At 37.0% G+C, this 17,643-nt stretch overlaps 1 protein-coding gene across 1 annotated transcript in view; it reads left to right on the forward strand.

Annotated features, from left to right (window-relative positions):
- The first annotated feature begins 15,473 nt into the window (after positions 1–15,473).
- Positions 15,474–17,643, forward strand: part of LOC137658705 (uncharacterized) — a 75,638-nt gene continuing 73,468 nt past the window's right edge. The window contains exon 1 of the mRNA XM_068393701.1: positions 15,474–15,605. The gene's annotated coding sequence lies outside the window, so the exon portion shown is untranslated. The remainder of the gene's footprint in view (positions 15,606–17,643) is intronic.

Genomic DNA, 17,643 nt, shown 5'->3' on the forward strand with positions numbered 1-17,643 from the left:
TTTTATCCTCCCTTGGTTTTGGACTGCAATGAATGTAATTTTTTCATTGATAGATCATGACTGTATACCTGTAATACTGAAATGTTTCCTGTAAATAATGAAAATTATTATATTGTATGTTATTGGTGCATCGTTGGGAAGAATAGACAATAATCTAATTTTTGTTTTTAAGTACTGTACCTCCATTGTGTCTGATAGTTTATCGTCTATTCCTAGTGTTTTTTGTTAAATCATGAAACTGTTAGATAATGTACCTTATGTGATATAAATAATTTATTAAGTAGCTTTAGGGACGGATGATGAATACAAAAAAACTTTAGTTGATCACCCTACCTTTTTTATTGAATTTATTTTTGCAAGGTAAAATTTTTTCACTTGAATGTACAGTTTGTGTGGGGTGTTGCTGTCAGTTACGAGGCATTTTTGGATGGGCTTGAGGGCTAATGGGGGGAATGCAATATATAAGAGTTTGTGTCAAAGAAAGCTAAATGGTTTGTGTGTATGGCAAAAATATTTTATTTTTCAGATTTTGTATATCCCTCTGTGCCCCCCCCCCCCTCCCAAAGAAATGCCTTAATCCGTTATTATTTCTTTTAACAGGTACTGACAGCAGCCCCCTACCCCCAGTGGGGAGAAAAGTTTAGGCTATTCTTCTAAATATATAGGAAAGATGAAGCTATTAATTAGCTGTTACCGTTGTTTTAGTGGTCTGTGGTGCTGCTTTGTACTCATATTATCTTGCCTGTGAACTGGAAGTGTTTTACTTTGTCGTTAGACTGAATAACACAAAAACAATGTTGATAACACTGATCACATTGTAAACAATCTTCATGGCAACTTGAATACAAACACATTCAACTTCAGGACATAAGGCCACTTTTGAATTGATAACTGACCCGGACAGTCATTGACTTAGAATATTCATAATGTAGGGAGAGGCTACTGTACTTTTTTATACATACTAAAAGTTGAAGAAGCTTGGATATCCATAGATTTGACGTTCTAAGATTGAAGTTTGATCAATTTTCTTATTGAAGAATCAAGAATATGCTGCATTGGAAATTTACTGGATGCAATGGTGTAAGACAACCAAGGAAATGCATTATGGTGAAGCTTTTGGAGTTTATTACTGATCATTACAGATGTCATATGCCGACAGGGTTGCCATGGCTGCCCCCAGCCGTTCACCTGGACCTGACAGAGTGTATTCACGCACTCCTCCTCAACCTGTCCCCAAACCTTTAAGCTTAGTGTAGGAGTAGTGTTTTTTTTTTTTTTTTTTTTTGTTAAGATAATTCAACCACCCAGGTAATACACACACTTGCGTTTATCGTATATTAAAACATGTAGATGTTTGTAGCATAGCGTTAGGAAATTATCTGGAATGATATAGATATTTTTTTGTTTCATTTACAAATTAATATTTTTTGCTTGTTTTTATGAAGACAGAATTTTATTCCAGAACCTTTCACCATTGTGTTCCCTTCTCAGCCACTTTTTTTACTTAGTATCATTGTTTTTTCATTTTTTTTTTTTTTCACCTAATGTTCTGATATTTTACTTATATTCAGCCAGCTCAAGGCAAGGGAAGATAAGAAGGAATTAAGGGTCCTGCTGGGTCCCCTTGCCCAGTATAAAAAATCAAGGGGTGGTGCCCAGTGCCCAGTTCATCCTTGATTGCTTGCCTTTTACCCAGATTTTTGGGTATTCCACCGTCGTATATCTTTGTGTAGTGAACGTTGGAGTGTGGTCGGTATTTGGACACCTGGCAGTTCGGGTGCTACCTCTGGCCACAGTCCACAAACCACTACAGCGAGGGTGGCAGGCGCACTTCCACAGGTGCAGGTTTGGGGACAGGTTGAGGAGGAGTGCGTGAATACACTCTGTCAGGTCCAGGTGAACGGCTGGGGCCAGCCATGGCAACCCTGTCGGCATATGAACCGTGCCATGACTGTCCCACACGACTGATGGCCAAATCCTTTGCCTTCTGGCTTCGCTGACGGGATGCCTCGTCGAGAACACTCAACAGGTGTAGAACATCCTGCCAAGTGGCCTGACGGCCAGCGGAGACATTGATGGTGGCCAGAGACTGTTCCAGCCAACTCGCAGCTCTGCTCGGAATAGTTCTGAGGAGCTTTCGCTGCAGCTCTCTCCATTCCAAACTATGGCGAGGATAGGCCGATCTATACAGGGAGGCCAACCGCACCGCGTAAATCTTCAGCAGTTCGCCCTCGCCACAGGTGGCACTGCTGAAATGGGCCTTCCTACCCGCATCACGCCTCTCTTGGGCTTCTCAGCAACCTTCAAGGGCTCGTTCCTTCATGTCGGGGTATGAGATCTTGGGACCCCTTATTACCGAGAACACCTCCATGATTTCCCCTTTTAGGAACCTCCCTAGCTCAACGGTCCACTAGCCAGAGCTTCCTGCGGTATACTTGCTCGCTCAGTAGGCCTCATAATCTATTAGGAATCAGGCAAAACTCTGGTCAGTTTCTAGCTGGAAGATTCCAGGCTTGGGGGTCTTCCTGGAGTCAAGGGCCTTTAGCAGATTAGACAGACTGTGTTCTGTCTTGAGGGACTGGACCTGGTCGGTGGAGACAGTGTCGTCTGAGCTGACACTGGGACAGGAGCTGGAAGTATGCCCAGAAGTCTCGCTACCAGAATCGTCGCTAGTTGACTCCTGGGACATGGTCAATGTTTCAGGTAATGTTGGTCTGTCCTTTTCCTTGGCCTGGCGTCTCCGCTTTGAGATGGCCCCTGACTGGGCAAGAACTGCCTCAGCCGTAGCTACTAGAGCCTTTTATGGCCTACTGACTTTGGTCGGGTTGGCCAAGAATTGCTCCCCTAGTCCACCGGCTGCAGTCTCTGGTGGACTAAAGCGATTAGTTGCCGGAACAGGTGAGGAAGCAAGATGTCCACCCCAAGCAGGAGACTCCCAGGAGCCTGGTACAAGGGGGAGTAACGGTGAGAACCCTGGAGGGAGCTGGAGACCTCCAATCACTGGCTCTGTTCCAGTCACAGGGATTGCCAGACCATTGACATTTGGCTAAGCCAGGGATGTAGGAGGACCGCTGATGGTCACTGTGGTTGTGACCCCAGTGGCAACGTGGCATGTTGGTGACAGCTACATGCTCTTAAGCGCTGCCACCTGAAGTGTCAGGGACTTCACCTGAGTTGCCAGGTCACTGACAATCGTGACGAGGCTCTCCACAACCCGACTAAGCCTCCTCTTAGCCTTTCGACCCTTGTCGATGATGGTGCCATGACTAAAGATTGGTGTTTCCCAGGTCTGGGCACCAAAAATTATGTAGTAGTATGTGGACTGTGGCCAGATGTAGCACGCAGACTGCCTAGTGTCCGAATGCCGACCACACTCCAACGTTCACTACACAAAAAATATAAAACGTTGGAATATGTACTCATAAATCTGGGTAAAAGGTAAACAATCAAGGATGAACTGGGCACTGGGCACCACCCCTTAATTTCATACTGGGCAAAGGGATCCAGCAAGAACCTTGCTTCCCCCTTATCTTCCCTTGTCTTGTGCTTTCTGAATAAACATGTAATATGACCGTTGATTCATTTCTAGGAAGTTAGCAGAATTTATGAATAGCTCTATCTTCTTTAGGTAAGATGGCTTCAAGCTTAAGTAAAGTTTCAGAACATTTAGGTGAAAGGGAAAAATATCTAGGCTGGTAACAGGACACAGTGTGTGAGAAAAAAATATGATAAATGACTTATTAGAAACAGATTTAATAAGAAAAAAATAACTAATTAGGTCTACAATAAATTTTTTTGTCAAATTCAAATAAGCAATTAATTACTCCTTCAACAAGTAATACAGCATCATAATGTTCCCTTGGGTGTGCAGGTAAACTACATTCGTTGACTATTATGTGGTCGTCTTCTCTTCTCAAATTATCCTCGTATTTGCTCTCCTTCTCCTCATTCCAGATCTCTGATATCCTATTACCATGTATATAGGACACTGTTTTCCAGAATTTTACCAAGTCTTCTTCAGCCTCTTCATCTGATAGCTCATTTCCTTTATCACCATATAATTCTTTTGTTTCGCTTTTTATTTCGTTGCTATTTCTTAATTTGTTTATATTTTCTAGGTAGTAGATTGGCCAGGGCACCAGCCACCCGTTGAGATACTACCGCTAGAGAGTTATTGAATTGTTTGACTGGCCAAACAGTAATGCATTGGATCGCTCTCTCTCTGGTTACGGCTCATTTTGTCTTTGCCTTGACATACACTGAATAGTATGGTCTATTCTTTACACATTCTCGTCTTTCTTTGTACACCTGACAACACTGAAATTACCAAACACTTCTTCATTCAAGGGGCTAATTACTGTACTGTGATAGTTCAGTGGCTACTTTCCTCTTGGGAAGGGTAGAAGAGACTCTTTAGCTATGGTAAGCAGCTCTTCTAGAAGAAGGAAACTCCAAAATCAAACCATTATTCTCTAGTCTTGGGTAGTGCCATAGCCTCTGTACCATGGTCTTACACTGTCTTAGGTCAGAGGTCTCTTGCTTGAGGGTACACTCGAGCACACTATGCTATCTTATTATTTTTTTCACTTCCTCTTATTTTTTTAAATAGTGTGTTGGGCAGGCTTAATAAAGAGGGCCATGGATGCCTGGTGGTTTATCAAGAGGCTGTCTTATCTAATTCTATTTCTTCTAAAAACCATCCTTACTATCCTTCCTTCAGTTGAAGTGGTTATCCTGGAGGGTATTTAGCCTTGTATGGTATATCGGCTCCTCCATGTTGACCAGTTTTTCCGACTTTTTTTCTATAGTCTGTGAGCTTGATCAATCACTTTATTTATATTTCCTTAAAACAGATTGTTTTTGTTATTATTCTTGTTAATTAAATTGTTAAGTATGATATCTCTTTTTTTATTACCATTAATTCTTATGCTTTCTGGAGACAGTGAGCAAAATCCGGGACCAGTATGTCCTAGATGTCGTCTACTGTATTGCAATATTTGTAGTCTGCATGCAAATATTCAAGACCTTACAGTTGCACCCAGACAGTATGATATTCTTTTGTGCTCAGAAACCTTAGTTTCTAATATGAGGCACTCATCCAAGCTCCTTATAACTGGTTTTAAGAAGCCAAAAATGTTGAAACGTGATGCCATCCCTAGGGCAAGGGGAATGACGGTGTATATTAGGACTGAGTACCCTGCTTCTCATGAGTCCTGCTATGAATGTGGATGTTATGGGGTTCACGTAATAAAAGTTTGTGGTTGGCATAACAACTTCTATTTGTGTTCAATTTACCGGAATTCAGACATAGATGACTCTATCTTCGATTGTCTTCTTACCATTATGGCTAAGATACAAGTAGATGAAAGAAAGACCTCTTCTGTCTTTGTTGGTGTTTTCAATGTTCACTATAGGGAGTGGTTAAGTTCTGTTTCTCCTACCGATTGCCATGGCTTAATAGCTTTAGACTTTGCCTCTGAATCAGGCTGTGAGCAAATCATAAGTGAAGCTACTCATAGGTGTGGAAACTGCTTGGACCTCATATACTCTAACTCCCCTGGCATAAGGTTGGTTCTCCAGTCGGGACATCTGATCATGCCTTGATTTCATTAGTAGTGAAGAGTGAGAAGCCTGTCCCTGAGTATCATACTCTTTTAAGATTTATATAAAATCTCAAGAAGACTGGAATGGGATTTTGCATGATCTTCTGGGCTTGAATTGGTCACAATTATGTAGTAGTATTGATCCTGTTGTCCCTTTGAATGAGAATCTAGTCAACATAATTGATAGGTGTATCCCTTCTCGTGTGCTAAGGTACCAAGTGAAGGACAAACCATGGTTCAGTGATGATAGTAGACGTGTTTATTTGGAGAAGCCGGAAGCCTATCATCTTTGGAAGGGTAACAGATCAGATTTGACCTGGAATAACTATACTAAGCTCAGAGCTTTTGCTCAAGAGAGTTTATGCTTCAACGGAAAAGAAATGCAATCTAAACATGAAAGAAATCCTTTCTGGTACAACCCAGGAACATAATAAGTGTATTACTGTTAAATCTGCACTCTTTGGTGTAGCTGCAACAGTTCCTCCTTTAGTTAAACCAGATGGCTCAGTCACTCACTGTCCAAAGGAAAAGGCAACCCTTTTGGTTGATGTGTTTGACAGTAAGCAGAGTAATAGAAACTCAAACTTCCTCATTCCTGTTTTCCTGAGGCTAAACTAACCAGTTTAGCTTTTCAATCTCGTGAAACTAAAGCTCTGTTGATGGACCTTGATGCTTATGGAGGTGTAGACCTAAATGGTATTTTTCCTTTGTTTTTTATAAAGACTGCAAATTTCTTAGCTCCAAAGTTAGCTGTTATTTTGTGCAAGTTAACAAGAAGAGGAGCTTTTAGACATTGTTGGAGAATTGGAAATGTTACTCCACTATGTAAATGCGTTTGTGGTAGCTCAAGTCCTACTGATTACCACCCAATTTCCATATCTCCCATATTATTTATAGTGTTTGAACGTCTTTTGACCAAACGTCTTAATAGGTTTACTGAAGGTAATCATCTGTTCCCTAGTTTGCAATTTGGTTTTTGTAAAGGCCTTGGAGCATGTGATGCCCTTCTTACAATCTCCAATGTTGTAGAGAAATCCCTTGGTTATGGTCAAGAAGTTCGTATGAGTAGCCTTGATTTTAGTGCTGCTTTTTCTGTGTTAATCATGAGGCCCATGTTTTCAAACCCAAACAGTTAGGAGTGGGTGTGTCTTTTATGAGCATTATTATTGAATTTTTAAGAAATAGATCTCATAGAGTTGTTATTGATGGTCACCATAGTGAGTATAGGAATGTGATATCTGGTGTTCCATAGGGTAGTGTTCTTGGCCAATTACTTTTCATCTTATATACACATGACATGTGGTTTGGCCTAGAAAACAAGCTTGTTGCATATGCAGATGATGCTATTCTCTTTGCATCAATTCCATCTCCTGAATGTAGATCTGGGGTTGCTGAATCTCTTAACAGAGATGCAGGTAAGATTAGTGCATGGTGCAAATTATGGGGTATGAAGTTGAATCTTAACAAAACTCAAAGTATGATTGTAAGTAGGTCAAGGACAGTGGCTCTTCAATGTCCGGATCTCACCATTGATAATGTTTCTTTAAATTTGTATGACTCATTTAAAATTTTAGGTGTGATTCTCGACAGCTAGTTTACTTTTGAGAAACACGTTAGGTCTGTGTCTTCTTCAATAGCACAAAAGATTGGTTTATTGCGAAAGTCTTTTAAGATTCTCGGTGATCAATCTATTCTGAAGTGTTTTAATTATTTCATTCTACCTTGTTTCGAGTATTGTTCTCCTGACTGGTCTTCAGCTGCTGATTCTCATCTTGATTTGTTGGACAGGAACGTACGTTCTATTAAAGCTCTTATTCCTGATCCAGATATTAATCTTTGGCACCGTCGTTCAATTAGTGCATTATGGATGTTGCATAAGATTTTTCATAATTCTGACCATCCTTTACATTCAGATTTTCCTGGACAATTCCATCCTGTTCATAATACTAGGCATGCAGTTAATTCTAATAGTCAGGCCTTCTCCATCGTGAGGTTCAATACTACACAGTATTCTAGAAGTTTTTTCCAGCTGTGACCAAGTTGTGGAATGATCTTCCTAATCGGGTAGTTGAATCGGTAGAGCTTCAAAAGTTCAAAGTTGGAGCAAATGTTTTTATGTTGAAAAGGCTGACATAAGTCTTTTTATAGTTATATATGAATTATCTCTTTTAATGTTAACGTTTTTTTAAATATTTTATTTTAATTTTTCATTACTTCTTATATCGTCTATTTATTTCCTTGTTTCCTATCCTCACTGGACTATGTTTCCCTGTTGGAGCCCTTGGGCTTATACCATCTTGCTTTTCCAACTAGGGTTGTAGCTTGGCTAGTAATAATAATAATAATAATAATAATAATAATAATAATAATAATAATAATAATAATGATAGCATAGTTTATTATTTTCATCATCTATCTCTCTGGTCTTCATTTTCTCATATAAATTTATACTATCTTTCACCAGTATTTGTACTCCTTACTTCTTATGATTGTATGTTTCTTCTAATTGATTTTTAACCCAATATCCTTGTCATATCTCTTTTTTTTTCTATTAAGTTCCTTTCTTTCCTTAATCTTCCTTCTTATTTCCTCGGTTACCCCAGGTTGTTTCTTTAAAATTTCCATCATTTGCTATCTTTCTCTTATACGTTTTAGCCAATTGCTCTTGTTTCATTTCTATCATTACGGTTAGCTCTTCAATGTTTTTTTTTTTTTTTTTTTTTTTTTTTTACAGCCTTGCTAACAAGTTTTCTCTCTATGGATTTCACGTATTCTTCTATATCTTTTGTGTCGTTGCTATATGTAATTTCTTCCCACTTCCCTTATTGTAATTACTTTCTATACTTTTTTATTGCTAATTCTAGTGTTATTAAGTTATGATCTGATATATTTAATTGTATTTCATCTTCATCTATTTTCATGCATTTATCTAAAATATTTGCAAGAACAAAATCAATAGCACTATACTGGTCTTGTCTATAATGTTAAGTTATGGTTACTCATCCAATCGAGCACCATCGCCCCATTTCTGTCAACTTGTTGGTGTCCCAGAAATCTCACGTGTCCATTAAAATCCTTTAATACCAGTAAAGATCTTTCTCCTGCCTTCTGTATTAACCTTTCGCATTCTGCCTTTAATTCTTGATCTCTCTCTCTCTCTCTCTCTCTCTCTCTCTCTCTCTCTCTCTCTCTCTCTCTCTCTCTCTCTCTCTCTCTCTCTCTCTCTCTCTCTTTTTTTTTTTTTTTCAAACTTCTACTTTTCCTGCCGAGAAGTATACTAGTATTATATGTGGTTTTAACTGAAGGTTTTTCATTTTGCCATTATTACGTCTCTGTGTTTTGTTTCCATTTCCTCTACTTCAGTGTTGTGGTTATTTTAGAAAATTAACATTAACCCTCCCCCTTTTTGGTTTTAAAATCCCTTTTTCTATCTTATTTAGTTGTATTTCGTCTATTTTTGACGAGTTTCTGTCAAACAAAATATATTAATTTTATTTGTGTTCATCTCATTTTTTACTTCAATCAATTTCTGTTTGGTTAATGCTTTATTCAACATGCATATTTTTATACACTAACAACTTTTTTTTTTTTTTATTTATGCATTTTTACTGTGTAGTTGTGCTTGCATTTTTTTCTTGACGAAAATTGTCATTTTTTACTAGTTCTCCTTTCTTTATGTACCACCCTTGTTCTCCATTTTCTTTTTTCTTTCTCAATTCCTCTAGCAACTTTCTTTCATGCTCCCTTTCCTTAAAAGTGAGTTCAGGTGTTATGAAGACATATCTCATCTCCTCTTTTGTTGATTTCTTTAAGTGTTTCCCCTAGCAATTATTCCCCATTTTTCCTTAGTGCTTTTAAGCTTAACTAGCAGGGGCCTAGGTTTTTATCTTTGCTCCTGTCCCTTTCTTTCTTCCCTTGGTTTACCTGACCTACCTATTTCTTCAATTTCCGCATCGATCATTCCTAGCTCCACATTTATCAAACTTCCATATGTATCATAGTCATTTTTCAGTTTCTCATTACTATCATATTTTGTTCTTTCTTTTATGTTGAAAATTGCTATATTGTTTTATTTTTCTCTCCTTCTCCCTTATTTCTATCATCTCCGCCCTAAATTCCTCCCTTACTTCTTCCCTTGTCAATTGACCAGTTCCTATCTTATTGTTATCCACTAAGGCTCTGGTCTCATTTTTCAACTCATCTAGTGTCCTGTAGCCCTATGAAACTATTCCTTAGCTCGTCACATTGTTTCTTAAGCTTTTTACTTTCCGCCTTCAGGTTTTTGAAACCCCCCCTACATCTGCTACAAAACCATCGGGCATAGTTGGATTCGCTGATTCTAATATACTCGTTTCTATCCAGTTGGCCACAGCCTATGTGGAACCATACATCACATAAGTCATATTCGATTGCTTCTTGGTTCGACCTTAAGGTTTTTCATTATTTATTTATTTATTTATTTATTTATTTATTTTGCACTATACAAGTCACTTGAAGATTCTTCACCTTTCCCCATTTTCACTTCTTTTTTCTTTTTCTCACACCCACTGCTCCTTTTACCGATTCTCTCTTTGGCATCATATTGTTTAGTATCTTTTGGGCTTGAGTATGTTATTCCCGAGCTCTTTTTTTTTTGGGGGGGGGGGATTTTAGAAAACACACTGACGCAGTATGTGTACCTGCTGTCAAGGCTTCTATCTTCTATCTTTTTATGTAGCCCTGATAATGGGAATGGATTCCCAAACGTTGGTTAATGAAAAAAAGATGCAAGATGATTAATTAGAAGTCTTGTGTATATACATATATATATATATATATATATATATATATATATATATATATATATATGTATATATATATATATATATATATATATATATATATATATATATATATATATGTGTGTGTGTGTGTGTGTGTGTGTGTGTGTGTGTGTATGTGTGTGTGACCTGTCAACTTCACGGGATGCATTGGGTAAGAGCCCGTGAGGTCATACATAAACGAACCAACCTATCACTCGTCAACGGCCGAATTAACCTGTCACTTTGGCAGCCGCTGCAGATTATATATAGGCAATAGTAGAGGACTATTTATTACGAATATGATTAGTAAAATGTATTAAACATTAAGGCTAATGAATAGGATTAAATTATTGACAAGATCAGTAGATTCTAGTGTGGTGGGATAGACGGTAGATCAATAGCAGCTTACCTTTTCACACTAAATGTTGTTATAGATTATAATCATTACTTGGGAACCTCAACATACATATTGTTTGGGGATGCAGTAAAGTGTTTTTATAAACTTTGAAACATTTTATCAAAGGATTGAGTAAGATGGTAGGGAAAGATCTTGTTAAGATGATAGATAAACTAAATGAGAAAGCCAAAGCAATTATTAGGAGTCTGGTTGGATGTACAGAAGAGGTTAAGATAGAAAGAAATGTAAAACAGGGAACAGTTTTTGGACCAAAATTGTTCGATTGTCACGGGCAAAGTTAATTCTATAAGTGAGAAGACGATAACCTTGATTAGAAACATTAGAATAGAAGCCCTGATTTATGTAGATCATATAATGTTTCCCAGCAACAATAAATACAAAGTAGGAAAAGCTTTAAGCAACTGCCACTACTTGGAAGGACTAAAAGAAATTTACTTTTAGCACCAATCCACAGAATTCTGCTGTTTTAGTATAAAAAAGGATAGAAATGGAAACAGTTGAGGAATACAAATACTCAGGAGAATGGCACTCAGTAAAAGGGAAACAACAGTCTTAGCATTAGCATTAGTAAAAGGGAAGCAAAAATAGAATACATGGTACAAGAAGTTAGGAAGTAGTATGGAGACAGCAACTAAGTAGGTGATTTGACATTGCTTGTGAAAATATCGAGACATGGGGCGTAATAAAAGAAAAAGAAATTAAAGAACTAGATAGTATACAGTACAAAATTATAAAAGGAATATTTGAACAGGTTGCTACCACACCATATTGAGGGTTAATAGCAGAAACAGGAATATGGCCAGTTGAAAATAGAATAGGTGATGCTTTTTCATAACAGATGACAATCGACTAGTTAAGGCGGTAGTGGAAGACCGACTAAGGGAACCATATGGGGAATGTTGGGAAAAAGTGTTATAGAAATATAAAAAAATACATATATTAAAATGGAAAAAGTAAGAAAGTATAAAAAACAAGAATTCAAAAAAGAAATTAAAAGTAAAGTGGCAAGTGAAATTCAAAGAAAAATAGAAGAAAAGAAAGCAGAGGTGACCAAACTGAGGTTTGTGAAAAGTAATGACAGAAGAGATTACACAGAACTTAACACTATGGACTCGGCAATAGTTATGAAATCAATGTTGAATGTGATGGAATTAAAAGAAAATTATAGAAACAGGAATGATGAGGATAGGCTTTGTGTGTTGTGTTGTGAGGGAGATAATAATGCGGAGAATGTTTTGCTGTATTATTATTATTATTATTATTATTATTATTATCATTATTATTATTATTATTATTATTATTATTATTATTATTATTATTATTATCGTCATTATTATTATTATCATCATCATCATCGTCATTATTACTAGTTAAGATAAACTCTAGTTGAAAAAGCAGGATGCTATAAGCCCAAGGGCTCCAATAAGAAAAAAATTGTCCAGTGAGGAAAGGAAATAAGGAAATAGATAAACGATAAGAAAAAAATTAAAATGAATTATGAAAATTTAGAAGGGCATATAATTAGGGAATTTAGAAACATCAACTAGGGATGTTACCCGATATATTAGACAGACCCTTGAAGTTAGAAGTAAAAGTATGTAAGCTGTGCTGCCTGTGTTAATGGTAATGAATTTTCTGCAGATTGCAGCACTTTGCAGCTACTATTACTCTTCTAATAGTGTGCCCACAATCACAGTGTTGTGGAGACTGGAGAGAGCAACGAGGACCCGGAAAAGTGTAGCACCGCCACCTATATTATATGGAACAAATGTAATTAACTTTAACGGAAACTGAAATAGAAAAGTTGCAGAGAATTGAGAATGGAGTGTATAGAAGGATGTTAGGGGTGTAAAGAATACAGCAATTATAGCATTGAGAGGGGATGTAGGAGGATCTGTTATGAAAACAAGGGCAATGGATGGAAAGTTGAGGTACCTTAATAGCATTTATAAGGGGGAAAAGGACACACTGGCAGCAATAGTCAATGATATGGAATAAAAAGAGAGGAAGTGGTGGATGCATGTGAAGAAGTATGCTGAAGAATGTGGAATGGTGATGAGAGAAGTCAAGAGATGTACGAAAGGGGACATAAAGAAGAGAACAAGACAATGGGGCACAAGCAAATGGAAGAGTGAAATGAACTGTAAGGAGAGTCTAATTCTGTATAAAAACTGGAAAAGTGAAATCAAGGAGGAGGAAGTACAGTATATGACAACACATTTTCGTCAATTTTATTATTCAGAGCAAGGACAAACACATTGGGCTTAAATATAAAAAAACAAACATCAAATGGAAATATAAATTGTGTATTCTGTGATGGAGAAAAAAATGCTAACCATTTCATGTTATATTGTCCACAGTATAATGATATAAGAATAAAAGCAATAGAGCTCCAACAACTATACGAAGAAGATAGTGCACAAACAAATGGAAAATTCCTTTTTTGTGGAAAAATATTGAAAATAAGAAAAGTGTACTACAACAAATGTGGATGAAAAGAGGAAAACAAGTGAAAATAAGGAACATACAGAACTAAAAGACACAGAGGCGCCGTTACAGAGGCGAAGCCTCAACGTGAATCTGATCTGATCTGAATGAAGAAAAACAGATAGAATATGAAAAATGAAATAGCGCATCAGGAAGACACCACAAGCATAGATGAATATAATATCCCGGACATACTTAGGGAACACTATGACCTTGTAATGGTAACAAAAGGGAAAATAAAACCAATGAAAAATCCAAAAATCACAACAGAAAAAGTAAAGAATTACCTGGGAAAATTAAAGGCAAAAAAGGCGGCAGGACCAGATGGCCTAAAACCCGAACTATATAAGGCACTAGAAAAAAGCAAAATATGTCTTGAAACCTTACAGAAATGTTATCAAAATGAGTTGGACGAAAAAGAAAAACCAAATATGTGGAAGAAGTCAAGAACAAAGATGATTGAAAAGAAAAGAAGGCCAATGGCAAAAGACCTAAGACCCATAGCTCTATTAAATATTTCTTATAAAATATTCATGATGATGGTGAAAGAGGAAATAGAAAACCACATAAGAATGAATGAAGAAGACAATGAATGTCAAGCAGGATTTACAGGTGGAGGCAGGATAGAGGACAATATCTTTATATTACAGTATTGTGTGGAAAAGAGCTATAGTAACAAGAAACCCTTAATAGTAACCGCGATAGACTTTAGTAAAGCATTTGACTCTGTAAACAGGGAGGTATTAATAGAAGTTTTAAAAGAATATAAAATTAACACCAAAATCATAAGTGCAATTGCAAATATTTATCAAGGAGATACTACGGGTATTGACTTAGGAGAAGGAATAGAACAAGAAATGGAGGTTACAAGTGGAATTAAACAAGGTTGCACAGGATCAACTTCACTTTTTAAACTGATTACGTATATTGACATGAAGAAAATAGAAGAGGAAGGAAACGGTTTCAGAAATCAATTAATAAAGATAGAATCATTATTTTTTGCAGATGATGCCTTAATAATTGCACAGGATATACATAATGCAAAGCGTAACATTCAGATATTAGTAGAAACTAGTAAAAAATGTGGGTTGGAAATTAATAAAGAAAAGAGTAATATTATGATTTACAATATGAAAGAAAAGCCAGATAACATAGAGGGAATCAAAGTAGTAGAAAGTTTGACATAATTAGGAATAAAGGTAGACAATAGTAGGAATATATTTAAAACTCAGAAAGGGGTAATGATAGAAAAGGCACAAAAATTAGCTAATCTAACATATTCAGTTATAGAGAAAAGTTGCAATAAAGTGATGATAGGAAAAACATTCTGGAAAAGTATTGCTTTGCCATCTATTTTGTATGGAACAAATGTTATAAATCTAACAGAAACTGAAATAGAGAAACTACAAAGAATAGAGAATGGGGAATACAGGAAGATTTTAGGTGCCACTAAAAGCACAGCTAATACTGCTCTAAGAGGGGAGATAGGTGCATCTTCTATAAAAGCAAGGGTGATGGATGGGAAGCTGCAGTACTTAAATCGTACCCTGAATGAAAAGAAGGAAATACTGAAAATAATTATCCAGGATATTCAAGAAAAAGAAGGAAGATGGTGGAAACAACCTGCAAAGTATTTGGAAGAATTAAGTTTAGGCATAAGACAAATAAGAAGAATGAACAAGGCAGAAATAAAAACGGAAACCAGAAAGTGGGATACTGAAAAGTGGAAAGAAGAAATAGAAAGTAAAGTGAGCTTAGAAATATATAGAACGTGGAAGAAAGAAATTAAAGAAGAGTTAATTTATGACAATACATTTGCTTCAGTGATATTTTTTAGAGTAAGAACTAATACGTTAAAACTAAATATTGTAAATAGACACAATGGAGGGAATGTAAACTGTAATTTTTGTGAAAATGAGGAGGAAGATTTGATACATTTTTTGTTATTTTGCCAGGAATATAGAAAAGAAAGGAATGAAGTAATTAAGCTACAACAACCATACGACGAAGACCCAAAGAAAATAGTAGGATTATTTTTATTTAGTGAAACAAATATATGGAAGAAAAAAGAAGTATTAAACATGATGTGGAAGAAAAGACAAAACAGTACAAGAAGATAAGTGTTAGAGGCGCCGTTGTAAAGGCTATGCCTCACCCCAGAACCAGAACCAGAACCAGGAACCTAATGTAAACAAAAACGTCCATGCTGGCCGTGCAAGTTTTCGTTCTGATGTTAACATAAACAATTATAGGAGAAATATTATAGGTCATATACCTTTTTTTCTGGCATCAAAGGTACGTAATCTATATTTTCTATAACGTACAAGCCATGTCACGTGTTATTCTCCATTGTATCCATGTCAAATAAAAGTCTCAACTAGTGCTCCTGGTTCATAGCTAAATGCTCTTATTATAATTACTTGCTAAGCTACAACCCTTCTTGGAAAAGCAGGGATTCCAACAGGGAAAATATCCCAGTGAGGAAAATAAACAAGGAAAAATAAGATATTTTAAGAAAAGTAACATCATTCAAATAAACATTTCCTGGTAAATTTGCATAAGTTGCCAATAATTCCCTATGGAAAACAGAATGGCTTTTCTGGCATATTTTCATGTGTTTTGAACGAATCAAATGTTGATTATCGGTGCTAATCCATTGTTGTGGAGTTAGGTATTGACTGCCTCAACTCCACAACCTATAGATTTTATCATCAAATTCTTTCAAAACACATGAAAATAAAGCCAGAAAACCAGTCTTTTATCCAATTTTACAAAGAAAGTGAAAAAGCATTGACGACCATCGACAATGTTTACTTCAAAATCGTACTGATACAAAAAGACACGGTAGGCATTGTTCTCCTACAACTTCCCCTTCAATTTTTTATTCATAATAAATATCAAACCTAACCTAACCTAACTTAACCTACTAGGGAAACAGGTCACTAAGACCCCTCTGCAGGTCACATGAAAAAAAGAGCAATCTTTAGTAGCGTAGCAGTAGTAACACTTTGTTCGAACACTTTCAGATTTGATTTCTCCCAAGACTTCTCCTTCATTTTTTAATATTTAATAAACAACTAACCTAACCTAGTAAGAAAACAGGTCACTAACATCCCCCCGGACCCCCCGTTACAGGTCAAGTGAAAAAAAAAATGAATAATCCTAGGTAGCGTAGTACTAGTAGCACACTGTTCGAACACTTTCAGATTTGATTTCTCCCAAGACTTCGCCTTCGTTTTTTAATTTACAATAAATAACTAACTTAACCACACTTAACCTAACCTAGTAAGAAAACAGGGTGCTAACCTCCCCCTGGAGGTCACATTAAAAAAAAAAGGAACAATCTTGGATAATGTAGTACGAGTAGCACTTTGTTGGAACACTTTCAGATTTGATTTTGGCTTCGATTTTCAATATTTATATAATTATTGAGAGTTTACTAACAAAAAAGATTATACCTAAATTTTTACCTTGATCACTACCGTACTCCAACTCGTCATCGGTGGCCGAGAAGTTGTCTGCAGGTTGCCGTACTTGATTTCCCAAAGGTTCGTAGAGTTTAGCAGCTTCAAGGAAAAAATGATGGTGAGCATCATCACCGAAAAAATCAAGCAAAAAAATAACGTCTGAAATACTGTTCGAAATATGCCGTTCTCATTCCAGGACGTTTAGACCACTCATAAACGTTCCTCTACAATCGCTCTATAGTTTGCGTATGTACACTGGTATCGTCTGGGTGAAAAAAGTTTTCACTATGATTAATTACCTTATGAACGTAACCTTCGTTTCCAAGAGTTATATATGCGGCCCAGCCATCACTAATTATATTAGAACTTGACCGTATATTTGTTCTGTAATGACATACAAACCACGCTATTTAATAGGGGTTATTACTTTCGGCGTAGCTGAAATGACGAGCCATTAGAATTTTAACGAGGGTTTACTTTCCCACCGCTAGTTAGCGGGGGGGCGGGGTAGGGAGGGTAGCTTGCTACCCCCCCCCACACACTCACACACACACCTGTGCTTGAGCTCACTTTGCTCTCGGCTCAGATGGTAGTTGGACGTGTCTGCTCTCACCCTCGCCTCTCTGACAGCTATTAATGTCTTTCTGCTTTTTCTCCTACAAGTTTGTGTGCGAAGTTGGCCTCTGCAAAAATGCGCAAATGTCCTGGATTACCCGACCGCCCTTGTGGTAAATTTATGTCGACGGTCGAGACGGACCCTCACACCCTTTGTCCTTACTATAGGGGCCAACGGTGTGATAGTAGTAATAAGTGTTGTGAGTGTAGGGAGTGGTCTACCTCCCAGTGGGAGAGGTTTTCTCGGCGAC

The sequence above is a fragment of the Palaemon carinicauda genome, chromosome 19, assembly GCF_036898095.1.
Source record: "Palaemon carinicauda isolate YSFRI2023 chromosome 19, ASM3689809v2, whole genome shotgun sequence".
NCBI lineage: Eukaryota > Metazoa > Arthropoda > Malacostraca > Decapoda > Palaemonidae > Palaemon > Palaemon carinicauda.